Source organism: Mytilus californianus, unplaced genomic scaffold (genome assembly GCF_021869535.1).
Source record: "Mytilus californianus isolate M0D057914Y unplaced genomic scaffold, xbMytCali1.0.p SCAF_2, whole genome shotgun sequence".
Taxonomy (NCBI): domain Eukaryota; kingdom Metazoa; phylum Mollusca; class Bivalvia; order Mytilida; family Mytilidae; genus Mytilus; species Mytilus californianus.
In genome coordinates this window covers 129,482,756-129,498,879 of record NW_026262668.1, presented here as the reverse complement: position 1 = coordinate 129,498,879, position 16,124 = coordinate 129,482,756, and the positions used below count along the sequence as shown (strand labels likewise).

Below are 16,124 nucleotides of genomic sequence, written 5' to 3'. Positions count from 1 at the left end.
ACATACCAATATATATAAAATGATTCCTTTAATCAAATAGTTTTAAACAAATATGACTCCTAACCTGATAGTGTGCCACATCACCACTAAGTCCTGTTGAGATAGGCCCACACATATCTTCTATAGACATACCAGTAATGTCGAGGTGGCGTTTAAGATTACTATAGCCAGGTAAGATAACAAACTGTTTACCTGGTTTGATTGAATTCTACCTGTAATTTATTAATTGATAATGATTGTTACCGATTTTTTTCCCTAATATCTGATAAGAAGTGAAAGGAAATACAACAAGGATATGAAGTATATATATATCATATTGATTCTTTTACAAGCCAATTTGGTGTTGCACAGAACCAAAAAAGATAAAACATGTACAATATACTTTAATAATAGTGTTGGTCAACAGCACATGAGATAGCATATCCCCACTTTAGACTTTCTGGTATTTTTTTACCCTAGTTAACAATCACTCAAGCTTCATGTAAGACTGTGTACACGAAAATCACTCACCTGCTACAATATATATTCTATTTAAAAGTTCAAGGTTAAAATGCATCTATCGGTGTACTTCTTATAAAAAATTTACATACAAAATATTGTTAATCTGCATGTCTTAAATGTAATTTCAGAGATACAGACCTAATTACAAAACTTAAACCTGACCATTGAAGTGTGAGAATGGGGTCAAGACCTTATCAATAAAATATATGTACATATACTTACTTCAACAAATCACATACACAAAATATTTAACTTCCAATGCAATTGTAAGTTACTGAGGCACAGATAAAATGGAAAAACAAGAGTGCACATGCTGAAATGTTTCGCCTGTTTTACTTATCATTAAATTCATGCTGAAAGTCTGTAATATGAAGGTTTTACTACAAGTATCATACAAACTTAACATTATAAATGTTCCCTGAAAATGAGGTCACGGTCAGATGAACCATGCCAGGCAGACATGTACACCTTAAATCTTTCCATACACCAAATATAGTTGACGTATTACTTATAGTATCTGATAAACTGACAAAACCGCAAAAATTCTCATTGACCAATGAACCATGAAAATGAGGTCAAGGTCATATGAAACCTGCAAGACAGACATGTACACCTTACAATCATTCCATACACCAAAAAAGTTGACCTATTGCTTATAATATCTGATAAACTGACAAAATTACAAAACTTATCATTGATCAATGAACCATGAAAATGAGGCCAAGGTCATATGAACCCTGCCAGACAGACATGTACACCTTACAATTGTTTCATACACTAAATATAATTGACCTATTGCTTATAATATCTAAGAAATAAACCAAACCACAAAAACTAAACATTGTCCAATGAACCATGAAAATGAGGTCAAGGTCAGATGAAACCTGCCAGACTGACATGTACATCTTACAATTATTCCATACACCAAATATAGTGGCTTTATTGCTTATACTATCTGATAATAGATCAAACCACAAAAACTAAACATTGTCCAATGAACCATGAAACTGAGGTCAAGGTCAGATGAAACCTGCCAGTTTGACATGTACATCTTACAATCATTCCATTGATTGATTGATTGATTGTTGGTTGCTTAACGTCCAGTGGCAAATATTTCATGCATATTCAGGACGATACAATCATTCCATACAGCAAATATAATTGACCTATTGCTTATAGTATCTGAGAAACAGACTTGACCATGTGACTTTAACCTTGATCACTGATTCATGGAATGAGGTCGAGGTCAGGTGAACCCTACCTGATGGACATGTACACATTGCAAGGAACCTTTATACCAAATATAGTTATCCTCACACATAATAAGTGAGTATTTCACTTAACAAAAAAACTGTAGTTTCATCCAGGTCTTCTACCTTCTGAAATATAAAGCTTTAAACAAATAGGTTACACAGTCCACCACCAGATTGTAATACCTATGTCTCGTATACTGCAACTTTTGTTGCAGGCCAAACAAAAACCACACAGATATGTTTCATTTTGTAATTTTTATAGTAAAATGCAAATGTTGAAATTAAAATGGCAATATTTAAACATGAAAACAATGCAAAACATTCAAAGTCAATGAACCATGACTGAAAGTGTAGGGGCAAATAGCCTCCATGGAAATGAGAAATACCAATGCTTATAAAACTGCATACCAAATACCATTGACTTATTTTAAGAAGTGACTTTAAACTAACCTAAACACAAACTTTAACTTGTAAATATTAATTTTTAAGTCAAATTATGGACCATGATGATAGGGCGTTCAATATAATCTCCATGGAAACAAGACTTGCAAATGCTTATACAAGTGCATACCAACTGTCATTGACTTAACAAATGTGGTTTATCTTACACTGATCTAATCACAAACTTTAACATGTAAACTATGCAAAATATTCAAATTCAATAGACCATAACTGAGGGGGCAAGGCCAAATAAACTCCATAGAAATGAGATGTGCCAATACTTATACCAAATATCATGGACCTACCACTAATGGCTCCCTATAAACTGCCCTAATCACAAACTACTACATTGATAAAGCCGCCACTGCCGTAACAGCAACCCTAAGTTTCTCTTTTTTAGACTTCGTCAAAGAGAGACAAAAATATAGATCAATTCTTTAAAGTTATTTTCTAATTATTTATCCAATTGTGATGAACCCTTACATTGTTCCCTAGAGCACATGTTCTCTCTAATGCTCAATTTTCCCTAGAGCACATGTTCTCTCTGATGCTCAATTTTCCCTAGAGTACATGTTCTCTCCAATGCTCTATGCTTTTTATTTTCTTTGAATCCATATAAGGAAGAAAATAAAGAAAAAAGTGAGTCATGATTCTACATTTCCATGGTTATATAAGCCTGGGATCCTGTCTTACTAAAGAAAGGGCTGGTAAAATTTTTATATCTTCACTTTTCATTGCATGATCTGGAGAAATTGCCCTATTAAATATATACGATAGGAACACTTTTTCACTAGCAGAACAACAATTTTGTCCTCTTTTGACCTTGGCTATACAAGAAAGATCCACACACAGACCATTGTTTTTAACTTCCCCAGAAAAATACACAATGATTAACTTCCCTTCACAAACCTAAACATGACATCTTTATCACCAAAGAATGCAGCTGGTCTCTAATTAATATTTTCATTAGAATTGTTTCCATTTATTATTAACCTTTGCACTATATAATATACATTTTTATCATTTATTAATTCAGGTCTATACTGGGAAAAAAATAATTTGTTCATAAAATTTACCACTATAAGTCATACAGAAAAATTCACACTAGAAAAATTGAGTTACTGTTGGATATGTACTGATTGATACTTCAGTCTAGGAGAACATGATTTATTTATTAGTTGTTATTGGCTTTGAACTATCTTTCAGTAGCTGTGAGTACTCTTAGATCTGTATGTCTGCAAGTCTTTTGTCTTTGATCCCATGAATCAAGCCGTTTCCAATTGGTTTTTTTCACAGTTTGCTCTTATATTGTGCTGTTACACTACTGTCCCAAATTAGGGGATGGTTGAATGCTCACAAACATGTTTAACCCTGCCACGTTCTATATGTACCTGTTCCAAAATGTTATTCAGTTGTTGTTGTTGGGTTACTGTCTGTCATATTTTTTTTGTTTATTCAGGTGCAGATCCAGGAGGGGGGCCTTAGTTAGCTAATGTTTTGGACTGATGGACTGATACTTGTAAAAAGTCTATGCATTTATCATATAAGGGGGTTGGGTAATTTTTTTTTGTGCTTGTATTTTTGTTATTTATGATATTGTTATTTATGATATTGTTATTTATGATATTTTTATTTATAAGATAATAGTTTCATGTAATGAATTTTATTGTATGTCATTTATGTACTCTTTGTTAGTCCACTGAAAAAATCAAAGGGGAGGGATTACATCTAAAAAAAAAATTTAATATAAAAATAAGGAGACATGGTATGATTGCCAATGAGACAACTATCTAGTTCAAATGAAGTGGATGTAATCAATTATAGGCAACGTACAGCCTTCAACAATGAGAAAAACTCATACCGTATAGTTGCCTGTAAAAGGCCTCGAAATGAAAAAAAATTGAACCAATTCAAACGAGAAAACCAACACCCAAAGCCTGTAACATTTTCCTATCTAGCCTGTCCAAAGTCAGGTATATTGTCAATAGTTGCTTCCTTCATATCAATATCTTTTATCATTTTGAGAAATAAGTGTTGAAGGCAGATCTTTTATAGTCTGTGTTAAGAAAATTTGTTCAAATTTTGGTTACTGAGGACCAGTATAGCTTGACATGTTGTATAGACATCTGTCTATTGTTGAAGATTGAATGATGGTCTAGAGCTGTCTATTGTTGAAGATTGAATGTTGGCCTAGAGCTGTCTATTGTTGAAGAATGTATGTTGGCCTAGAGCTGTCTATTGTTGAAGATTGAATGTTTGGTCTAGAGCTGTCTATTGTTGAAGAATGTATGTTGGCAGTTGAAGATTGAATGTTGGCCTAGAGCTGTCTATTGTTGAAGAATGTATGTTGGCCTAGAGCTGTCAATTGTTGAAGATTGAATGTTGGTCTAGAGCTGTCTATTGTTGAAAAATGTATGTTGGCAGTTGAAGATTGAATGTTGGCCTTGAGCTGTCTATTGTTGAAGATTGAATGTTGGCCTAGAGCTGTCTATTGTTGAAGATTGAATGTTGGTCTAGAGATGTCTATTGTTGAAGATTGTATGTTGGCGGTTGAAGATTGAATGTTGGCCTAGAGCTGTCTATGGTTGAAGAATGTATGTTGGCCTAGAGCTGTCTATTGTTGAAGATTGAATGTTGGTCTAGAGCTGTCTATTGTTGAAGATTGAATGTTGGTCTAGAGCTGTCTATTGTTGAAGAATGCATGTTGGCGGTTGAAGATTGAATGTTGGTCTAGAGCTGTCTATTGTTGAAGAATGAATGTTGGCGGTTGAAGATTGAATGTTGGTCTAGAGCTGTCTATTTTTGAAGATTGAATGTTGGTCTAGAACTGTCTATTGTTGAAGAATGTATGTTGGCGGTTGAAGATCGAATGTTGGTCTAGAGCTGTCTTTTGTTGAAGATTGAATGTTGGTCTAGAGCTGTCTGTTGTTGAAGAATGTATGTTGGCGGTTGAAGATTGAATGTTGGTCTAGAGCTGTCTGTTGTTGAAGAATGTATGTTGGCCTAGAGCTGTCTATTGTTGAAGATTGAATGTTGGCCTAGAGCTGTCTATTGTTGAAGATTGAATGTTGGTCTAGAGCTGTCTGTTGTTGAAGAATGTATGTTGGCAGTTGAAGATTGAATGTTGGTCTAGAGCTGTCTGTTGTTGAAGAATGTATGTTGGCCTAGAGCTGTCATTTGTATCACGTGGTATGTATATCCCACATCTCCATTCATTCACATAAGATACTGTCGATAGCTGTTAAAAAAGGTTAATACTTTTTAAAAAAATAATTTTTTGCTAGTTGTAGTACTGAAATTTTCTATTGTGACAAATCTCCTGTAATGTCATGGCCCAGAGTAAAAACCTAATACATCTTAAGGATAATAACTTTGTACTAAAATGCATTATGCATATCCTATTCCTATTCCTATATACTGATCCTGTAACACTTCAAACAAACTTACAGTTAATCCTGGTCTTCCAGTTCTAAGAAGAAAATCGTGACATATCTTTCCCTATATACTGCTAATATCTGAAATGAGACAGTTAATACCATGATAATAAATTCTACACTTATGTTTGATATATCCATTTCAATAAACTATGTCTTTAAGCTTATGAAGACATCCTTTATCCTGCCTACCCTATCTCTTATATTAACAATGAAATAATATCCCCAATTGGAAATGCACTCATAAAATCAGATACAGATAGCTTCAATGATTTCCTTAGAAGAATGTGGTGCTGAAGAAAAGACATGTCAAAAAAACATTGCTTTATTTTCATTTATATAAATTGAAGTATTCAGTCATGTGATCACCCATGGGTAAGATTAGTTAGAATAACTTTTTCTGATCTACTCAATATACACTCACATACAGGTATATGAGATATGAATTCAGTTCTTGTTAAATTGATTTTGGGATAAAGTATATATTGACCTATTAAGCTGTTTAAACTTTGATACATAAAAAACTTCTGCATTTATCCTGGTCAGTTAACTTTCACAAAAGAATACACATATAACTCATCACATTATCCCATAGAGCACTGTGGACTAGATTCAATTGCCTGTTTTTTTCTGATCTAGTTCTTATAATGTTATCATCATTCCCAGATGGTTTTTGACATAACATACTCCTAATTTAAGTTGACCATGAATGATATCAGTACACTAAACCACACCAACATAATAATCTTCATTTAACATTCCCAATTTAAGTTTTTCATGGCATAAACAATTAACTCCATTACAGTGTTTGGCTGTATTTCAATAATAAACAAGGGAATTGGATATAGTCGTTCATTTTGATCCCAATACACAGCCATAATCATCTATAAATGATTACAAAGCAATATTTTACTGAAATTATCACTTTGATGTGATGACACTAATATAATAAAACTATCTCTTACAGGATTCAAGTCTTTATTTGAATAAGAAATTCCCATAATTCTAATATAGATCGTTTGTTCTTTTCTACCATAGAAGATGTTTATTTCTTGGCCTCATATTACCATGTCAGTCTTTGATACGACTCTAGTAATACCCTTTTGATCTATTACCGTTTTTGTCTTCACAATTTCATCAAGTTTGTATCACATATATTGTAACAGAGTAGACGTTTTGTCTTCACAATTTCATCAAGTTTGTATCACATCTATTGTAACAGAGTAGACGAGTGGGATGTGGATGGAGTTTTGTCAATATTAGTGCACTAATCATTATAGACAAAATAAAATGAGATGGTCAAAGCTGGATTAAAATAAGTGTTATGCAACTAACTGCAATCTGAAATCTAAAAATGAAATTCGAGTCAAATATTCCCAGGAATATCCTTTTCATATTAGATACAAATTTTATTAAGTCTGATACAGACTTTTTTTAGACAAAGCGTTTCAGCTGAGGTACTACACAGAGGCGTCAAAAGGCATCATTATGGAGGAAAGGGTTAGAATATGCATGAAATGTTTGCCACTGGATGTGAAACAAACAACCAATGCATTTTATGACTATCTATTGTAGATTTGAAAGATATGTATGATTCATGTTTTGCAAATAAATGGAACCTATCCTTCATTAATCTCATCTTTTTTTTTCAAATCTTCTGTGGATCTAGAAGAAGGAATAAGATGTAAAGAAAATACCTAAACCTGGGGGGGGGGGTAAGCTGAATTTTTTCAGTTAAAAGTCTTGTTTTTTTGGGAAGGGAAGGGGTTTGCCTTTATAGAAAAATTCCTAAATAGAAATAATGTTTTCTTTTAAAAATTCAAATTGTGATGAATGGCACAGCAGTATATCAACATAGGAAAAAAGTTAAATACCCTTCTAGATTTCAGGATTGATATTATTACAATTTTGAGGGGACTTTACATAGAGAAGCAGGAATATGCATAATCAGCAAGTTAACATTAACAATGTCAGTGTTCCATTGAACACAACCAAAACCAGATGCAAAATGGTGTACAAAAATGTGATAAAAGGAAACTATATACTGTAAATTCAGAAATTAATGCGAGGTTTTTATTAATGCGAATAATGCGACTGAAAGAGTATCGCATTAATAAGAACTCGCATTCTTATATCTGATACATATAACTGTATGTACATTTTTCTGAAATCGCAATAATTAATCTCGCATTTTAGTCCTTTCTACTAAATTCGCAATAATAAATGCACGCAATAATTTCTGAATTTACAGTATATATATATATGCCACATGCTATTATTTTCATATTGCCTTTTCAAACTGTGCCTACTAGTATTCAAAAAGGTCTTTGTTAAACAATATCACATAGATTTTCTTTTAGAAACAAGATATCTGATAACTAAACTTATAATGCATTTACTGATTTGATGGCCTAGGCACCTACTTTTTAGCCTGTTGCTTCAGCACTATTTGGATGCTAAGAGCAAACATATGTTGTCTTTTTCAAGAGCAATTTTGTAATATAAAGTTTCCATTTGTTATCATACCAAAATAGTTAACCATCAACTGTTCATTTACTTTATGTACAGGATTTCAGTTGATTGCTATGAACAGGAACTGTTGCTAGGGAAAAAATAATGTACAATATAATTTTCCATAGTATATTCCAATAGATAAGTCATCTTGATTAACCTGTAAAAACCTTATTTTTTCAATTTTATTCATAATTTGCTTTGGTTTCATCAATGATTATTTTTGCTTTTCAATATTTATTAATGAGTGGCTAAAAAATGCCATTTAAATGTTCTTTGTAGTCATATTTTCTTCAAAAGCAAAAAAATGCATAGTCCCCTATGTTCCATTATAGCCTTAGTGGCTATGTTTCTTGACTTGCAAGGAAATAAAATACAAAGTTTATACTAGATACTCTGAAACTCATTCAGCCCTAGTTTGGCTCAAAAAAATTCAGCAGTTTCAAAGTAGAAGATTATTTGAAGTAAGGCAAGCAAACTAGATGAACAAAGTGTGAAAAATTGTCTTTAAAGGGCAATAACTCCTTAAGAGGTCAATTGACAATTTTGGTTATATAAGACTTTTTTGTAGATCTTACTTTGCTGAACATTTTTGCTGTTAACAGTTTATCTTTATCTTCAATAATATTCAAGATAATCAACAAAAACTGCAAAATTTCCTTAAAATTATCAATCTAGTGGCAGCAACCTAACAATGGGTTGTTTGGTTCGGCTGAAAATTTCCAGGCTGATAGATCTTGACCTATTCAACATTTTTACCCCATGTCAGATTTGCTATAAATGCTTTAGTTTTTGAGATATAAGCCAAAAACTGCATTTGACCCGTATGTTCTATTTTTAGCCATGGCAGCCATGTTTGTTGATGGATCAAAACTTCAGATACATTTTATAAACTAGATACCTTAAGGAACATTCAATTAAAGTTTAGAAGTATTAGGCCCAGTAGTTTCAGAGAAGAAGATTTTTAAAAGTAAGCAAACATGATGAAAAAATGTGAAAAATTGTCTTTAAAGGGCAATAACTCCTTAAGGGGTCAATTGACAATTTGGTCATATAGACTTTTTTGTAGATCTTACTTTGCTGAACATTTTTGCTGTTTACAGTTTATCTCTATCTTTAATAATATTCAAGATAATAACCCAAAACTGCAAAATTTCCTTAAAATTACCAATCTAGTGGCAGCAACCCAACAATGGGTTGTTCGGTTCGTCTGAAAATTACTAGACTGATAGATCTTGACCTATTGAACATATTTACCCCACTGTCAGATTTGCTCTAAAAGCTTTAGTTTTTGAGATATAAGCCAAAAACTGCATTTGACTAACCCCTGTGTTCTATTTTTAGCCAATGTTTGTTGATGGATCAAAACTTCGAATACAATTTATAAACTAGATACCCTAAGGAACATTCAGTTAAAGTTTGAAGGTATTTGGCCCAGTAGTTTCAGAGGAGAAGATTCTTGAAATAGTTTACGTTGACGACGACGACGACGATGGAGGACGCCAAGTGATAGCATAAGCTCACATAGGGCCCGGTGAGCTAAAAAATTGGACAATTTTATAAAGAAAAAAAGTTTCCATTCAGATTTTTCATAGACAGTCAATTATTTCATTGTTTTTTGAGAAACAAATTGATATTTCAAGATTCAACCCAAAATTTAACCATTTTCATTATATTTAGATAAATCCGTTACCATGGCAACAATATTAAAAATTTTTTTTTAGTAAATTTTAAAGATCTGACTTAGACATGTTAGATGTATAACTGACAAAAACTTCAAATGTCTAACTGGTCTATTTAAGGTACAGTTAATATTTCATTAAAGTAAGTGTATTTTCAGAGTTTTATTGAAAAATCCTATGCAAATCAAGTATGCAAAAAAACTTTCCATGGAGGAAAGGGTTAATAATTGGTATATCTTCAAACATAATTCCAAAAGAACTCACAGTTGTATTACATACATTACATTTGAATGCAGTTGACTCACTGACTGATTATTTGCAATCTTTATTGTATTTTTGTCATTTGTGTCTGAATTAAAACACAAAAGGATGCTAAATTTAACAGTGTTAGCTGTTCTTAAATATATTTAAAACCAGATGCTCACAGAAGACTTGAATTGCTCACCTGGTTTACAGAATTCAAGATAAACTGAAGTTACACATATGAGACAACTTTCAAACTGAAAAAAAGTGAAAATTTGACAAATGACGATTCAAATTAATAGTACTCTTCATTTCAAGTCTTGTCACAACCCTAAATGTAAGTTTGTATTAAGTTTTATTTTTTATATGTGGCATCGATCTTGAATTTTTCACTAAGAACCATTATCTGAGCATTCAGACATAATATCATTTCAATTTATCATCCAGCTCCTGAGAAAATGGTCTTTGCTTGTATTTCCTTTAGGGCCCTATGTTATGTCCAGCAGTGACAGTCATATTTGATTTTGAATACAAAAATACCAAGAATAAAAAAGAAAACTTTCATCATTCAGGCACAATATCAATTACAAACCATTCTAAGAAGATGTTTGTATTTCCCCCCAATGGTTCTTGTGTTAAACTGAGTATGGTAGCTATCTTAGATTTCCAAAAGGCATAAAAATTACAATTTTGGTAAAGGACTATTTATTAGAACATATCAGCAAGGTAGAAGTTCATATGGTTTTGAGGCTTCTGACAATAAGATTTCAAAATTTTAAGCAATCAGAACACATTATTGGGCCTGGCAGCCCTCGTCAACAATGAACAAAACCCATACCATATGGTTAGCTATAAAAGGCCCCTAAATGACAATATGTGAAACAACTCAAATGAGAAAATGAATAAAAAAACATATGACAGACATGAACAAATGACAACCATCTTTGTTTAAAAACTAGACAGTGATGCCCCGCACTCCACTCTGAAGTATCTGTATTATAACAAAGTCAATGTAGGACTTTCTTTGAGATATTATTGTGTCTGGGAGACACAAATGATGCCCCCGCAGATGCAAAGTGTTATTTTAAAATACACAAAGTTGAGCATGGGAGCACATAGGTCTATGGTTCACTGTAGGAGAAGTTATCCGGAAACTCTACGCACCTCTTATGCGAGTATATACTCCAAAATGACAAAGTTCAACTATCTCCCAAAAGAGAAAATATTAATAAAAATTCGTGAGGGTTCCGCGGAACCCAGTGTCTTGCCTACTTTTGCTGCTAGTCACAGGCTCAACAAAAATGGGGAAAAAATTATTAAGAATTTTCCTATAGATACTATCTTTTGATTGTAAGAAGCTTCTGTCCAAGTTTGGTAAAAATCCAGAATGGTTTATGAATCTAATAAATGTTTTTAAAACTTTAACTACAGACTGTATGTAATGTTAACTGGAAGAAAAACTAAGTCCATTTATTAGATACGGAAAAACAGGAAATAAATGTTTACAAAATTTCCTTCTAGATACTAGCTTTTGATCAGAAACAAGCTTCTGTCCAAGTTTGGTACAAATCCAGGATAGTTTAAGAAATTTATTAAAATTTTTAAAACTTTAACCACAGAGTGAATGTTATGTTAACTGGAAGAAAAACTAAGTCCATTCATAAGTAATATACAGAAAAACAGGAAACATATTTTTACAAAATTTCCTTCTAGATACTAGCTTTTGATCATAAACAAGCTGTTATCCAAGTTTGGTACAAATCCAGGATAGTTTAAGAAAGTTATTAAAATTTTCAAAACTTTAACCACAGAGTGAATGTAATGTTAACTGGAAGAAAAACTAAGTCCATTTATAAGTAAAATACGGATAATTAAGATTTTTATTTTTACAAAATTTACTTCTGGATACTATCTTATGATCATAAACAAGCTTCTGTCCAAGTTTGGTAGAAATCCAGGATATTTTAAGAAAGTTATTAAAATTTTTAAAAATTTAACCACAGAGTGAATGTGATGTTAACTGGCAGAAAAACTAAGTCCATTTATAAGTAAAATACTGGAAAACAGGATTTTTTTTTTACAAAATTTACTTCTGGATATTATCTTATGATCATAAACAAGCTTCTGACCAAATTTGGTACAAATCCAGGATAGTTTAAGAAAATTATTAAAATTTCAAAAACTTTAACCACAGAGTGAATATTTATGGACGCCGCCGACGACAGAATGTTGGATCGCTATGTCTCTCTTTTGCGATAAAAGTCGCAGGCTCAACAAATATCAAAACCTTGTCCACATGCACACCTTCAATATATGTACAAACAGCCAGCAAAGTGAAAACTTCCCAGCATTCAAACTGTAGGAGAAGTTATTTGAAAACACTATGCACCTCTTATGCAAGTAATTACTCCAAAAAATTTGTAAGGGTTCCGCGGAACCTAGTGTCTCTCTTACTTTTGCTATTAGTTGCACACTCAACAAAAATGATGAAAAAATTATTAAAATTTTCCACTAGATACTATCTTTTGATTGTAAGAAGTTCTGTTCAATTTTGGTAAAAATCCAAGAAGGTTTATGAATCTAATAAATGTTTTAAAAACTTTAACTGCAGACTGTATGTTATGTTTACTGGAATAAAACTAAGTCCATTTATAAGTAATATACGGAAAAACAGGAAATAAATTTTTACAAAATTTCCTTCTAGATACTAGCTTTTGATTATAAACAAGCTTCTTTTCAAGTTTGGTACAAATCTAGGACAGTTTAAGAAGTTATTAAAATTTTAAAAACTTTAACCACAGAGTGAATGTAATGTTAACTGGCAGAAAATCTAAGTCCATTTATGAGTAAAATACGGATAAACAGGATTTTTTTTTACAAAATTTACTCCTGGATACTGTAAATTCAGAAATTATTGCGATGTTTTTATTATTGCGAAAAATGCGACAGGGTTATAATCGCAATAATTTAAACTCGCAATTTGAAATTTTTTATATGAATTAGGCAGAATTTTTCTCAATATCGCAAAAATTAAAATCACATTTTAGTCTAAAATGACAAAATCGCAATAATAAATGCACGCAATAATTTCTGAATTTACAGTACTATCTTATGATCATAAACAAGCTTCTGTCCAAGTTTGGTTGAAATGCAGGATAGTTTAAGAAAGTTATTAAAATTTCAAAAAAAGAGTGAATAGTTGTGGACACAGCCGCGGACGCCGTACGACAACGACCACGGAATGTAGGATCGCTATGTCTCGCTTTTCGACAAAAAAGACAAAGTTCATCTATCTCCCAAAAGAGCAAATATTAATAAAAATCAAAATCCTGACCACATGCACACCTTCAATATATGTACAAACAGCCAGCAAAGTGAAAACTTCCTATCATTCAAACTGTAGGAGGAGTTATGATGAATAACTATAAGGTTATGCACCTCTTATACTCCAAAAATGACAAAGTTCAACTATCTCCCAAAAGAGCAAATATTAATAAAAATCAAAACCCTGACCACATGCACACCTTCAATATATGTACAAACAGCCAGCAAAGTGAAAACTTCCTATCATTCAAACTGTAGGAGGAGTTATATGGAATAACTATATACCCATAATGGGACGGACGGACAGGGGTAAAACAATAAGCCCCCAACTTTTAGTTGCGGGCGCATAAAAATCAATTCAAAACTGTCAGAATATAGCTTAGGAAATTACACTGGAAAAAGTTATGAGGGTTAGATGTCTAATTTTGTATATTGGTAATGCGTGGTTGCTGTCTCGTTGACATCTACATTACATCTCCTTTCATTCATAGCTATGTTTCATTAAGAGCAAGTATGCTTTTTATTCCAATCAATAGACAATGATTTTTATTTAACAAATTGAGACAATTTATTTCACTCTATCTTGCTTTGGACATTTTGTTTATACTGCCATTAATTTAATCCTTAATAAAAGTGAAATGATTTATTGAAGTACTGATCAGACTTGTAGACTACACTTCTATTGTTTAAGTCACAACTTTATCCAATAGATTTCCTATAAATCTCATACTTTGTCCAGAAGCTGATGAAATATCATTTGATATACCAGTATTATGGTACTTAAAGTTTGGTGTTATTAAAATGAGTGGCACATTTATAACTTAGTATGGAAAATACAGCATTTATAAGATTAAAACTATGTTGAAGAAACAAAAGCAACACATGAAATTTATTAGTCTAACCTTTAGGTTATACAGAAAGATAAAATATTTAGTTTTAACTTTTGCTTGAATAACAGGATTCCTCAAAGAGACAGCAACTCAGACATATACAAGTTAAGGTGTGAGCTTCTGCTCCCTAATGATAAGTATTTGGTAAACAGGAAGATGAAGATCAATTGATGTGAAAATGCATCACACGGTCCGGCATGATAACATGCATGTTAATACCAAATTTCAGGAAGCTCTAATTAGTATTTCCCGAGAATAATGTGATGAAAATTTTTTACATGGTCATGATGTGTAAAATTTTATACATGGTCATGATTTGTAAGAATATATATAAGTATTCTATAAACAGGAATTTGATGAGTGATAAATGTAAAAATGCATCACACAATATTTCATGTTCACGTGTAGTCTGAGAAATACCAAATTTAAGTAAGTTCGTTTCTTGTTCCTGTGAAAAATGCAACGGAAATTTCATGGGCCAACAGACACAAAAGACGGACAGACAAGAGTAAGACAAGCAGTATACCACCCTACCCTCTACTTCATAGCAGCTGTATTATTATAACCCTAAATTGATCTAATAGGTCAACATGCAGCCTTCAAAAATAAACACGTATCTATACAAATGACAGACATGTTCTAAATCTAAATTGGGTCAGTCAAAACAAAAATATCCTGTTAGAGGCCAGACACAATAAAAAATCCTTGATCACCATGTTTATTTAATAGTCCTTGTGTATCCTGCTAGTTGAAAGGTTAAGCTATTATTTAGATCTCTACCATTATATGTTTTACCAATTACTTTTTGTGAAAGGCTTCTCAATTACTTGTCGTGACAATCAGCTGGATTTCCTTACAGTCTATGTTATGTAGGGATTTAAGTAAATTAAATTTGTTAAGAACAGAGAATATGCTCATTACAGAAGCTTTTACTGTCAGGAACAGATCATATTACCTTATTTATTTGTAATTTAAAAGCTGTACATAGATGTTTAAAACAGAGACATAAACAACACTAAAATTATGGATCAAATGGTAATCCTTGCCAATTCAGTCAATATGCTTTTCAACTTAATATTTCTCTGATCCCTACATGTATATACAAAAAGACTCTATAATGTTCTAATGTTGTGAAGTAATTCTGATTAAATTAATAGAAAATTTCCTGGACTGGAAAATTGAATTTGTATTTTGTCACAGTGAACATAGAAAATTAGATCAATTCCAAATGGCATTATCCTCTGTACATATCAGGTCATATAAAACACATGTCAAACCAGTCCAAGCTATAAATCTCTCACAATCTTCCACCTACATTTCACAAAAAATTCTCATTTCTGTCAAATTCTTAACTGAATTTTTGCAATTCAAGCTTGAATCTATTATGGGCATCCAATCTATTCAGCATTTTTTTTTCTTTCCTGAAAGGCATACTTTAATTAATATAAAGAATGCAAATGATTTACAGAATAATTTCTGCAACATTTAATTATAAACTCTCATCTGAAATGTTGTCAAGATGGAACTCAAAGGATTGGCAGCTTTATATGTTTAATGTGCACATAACTATGATTAAACTCCAATATACAGTTGAGTGTCAACATTGGATTTTCAGTGTAGAGCATGAAACCAAGATATACATGAACAAACGTTTTTTTCCTAAACCACCAAAACTGGATCTTTAGACAGGTTGACAAGAGTTTGTAATATTTGCTGATCTTATCTAACATCTATAAATATCACCTAAAGCTAAAATTCACAGTAGGCACAGTTGTAAAATGTGTAAAAAATTATGTAAATAAAGCTGTTATTAAAATAAAATTTGTTTCATCCACATAACTGACA

General features: G+C 32.0%; 1 protein-coding gene across 2 annotated transcripts in view; it reads right to left on the bottom strand.

Annotated features, from left to right (window-relative positions):
- Positions 1-16,124, bottom strand: part of LOC127731015 (polypeptide N-acetylgalactosaminyltransferase 5-like) — a 114,403-nt gene that overhangs the window by 73,743 nt on the left and 24,536 nt on the right. The window contains exons 4-5 of one of the 2 annotated variants that reach the window (XM_052239742.1): positions 5,643-5,710; positions 65-212 (exon numbers count right to left, since the gene is read on the bottom strand). The gene's annotated coding sequence lies outside the window, so the exon portion shown is untranslated. Of the gene's footprint in view, positions 1-6; positions 24-64; positions 213-5,642; positions 5,711-16,124 lie in introns of those variants that run through there. The other variant, XM_052239743.1, reaches the window with a different exon arrangement.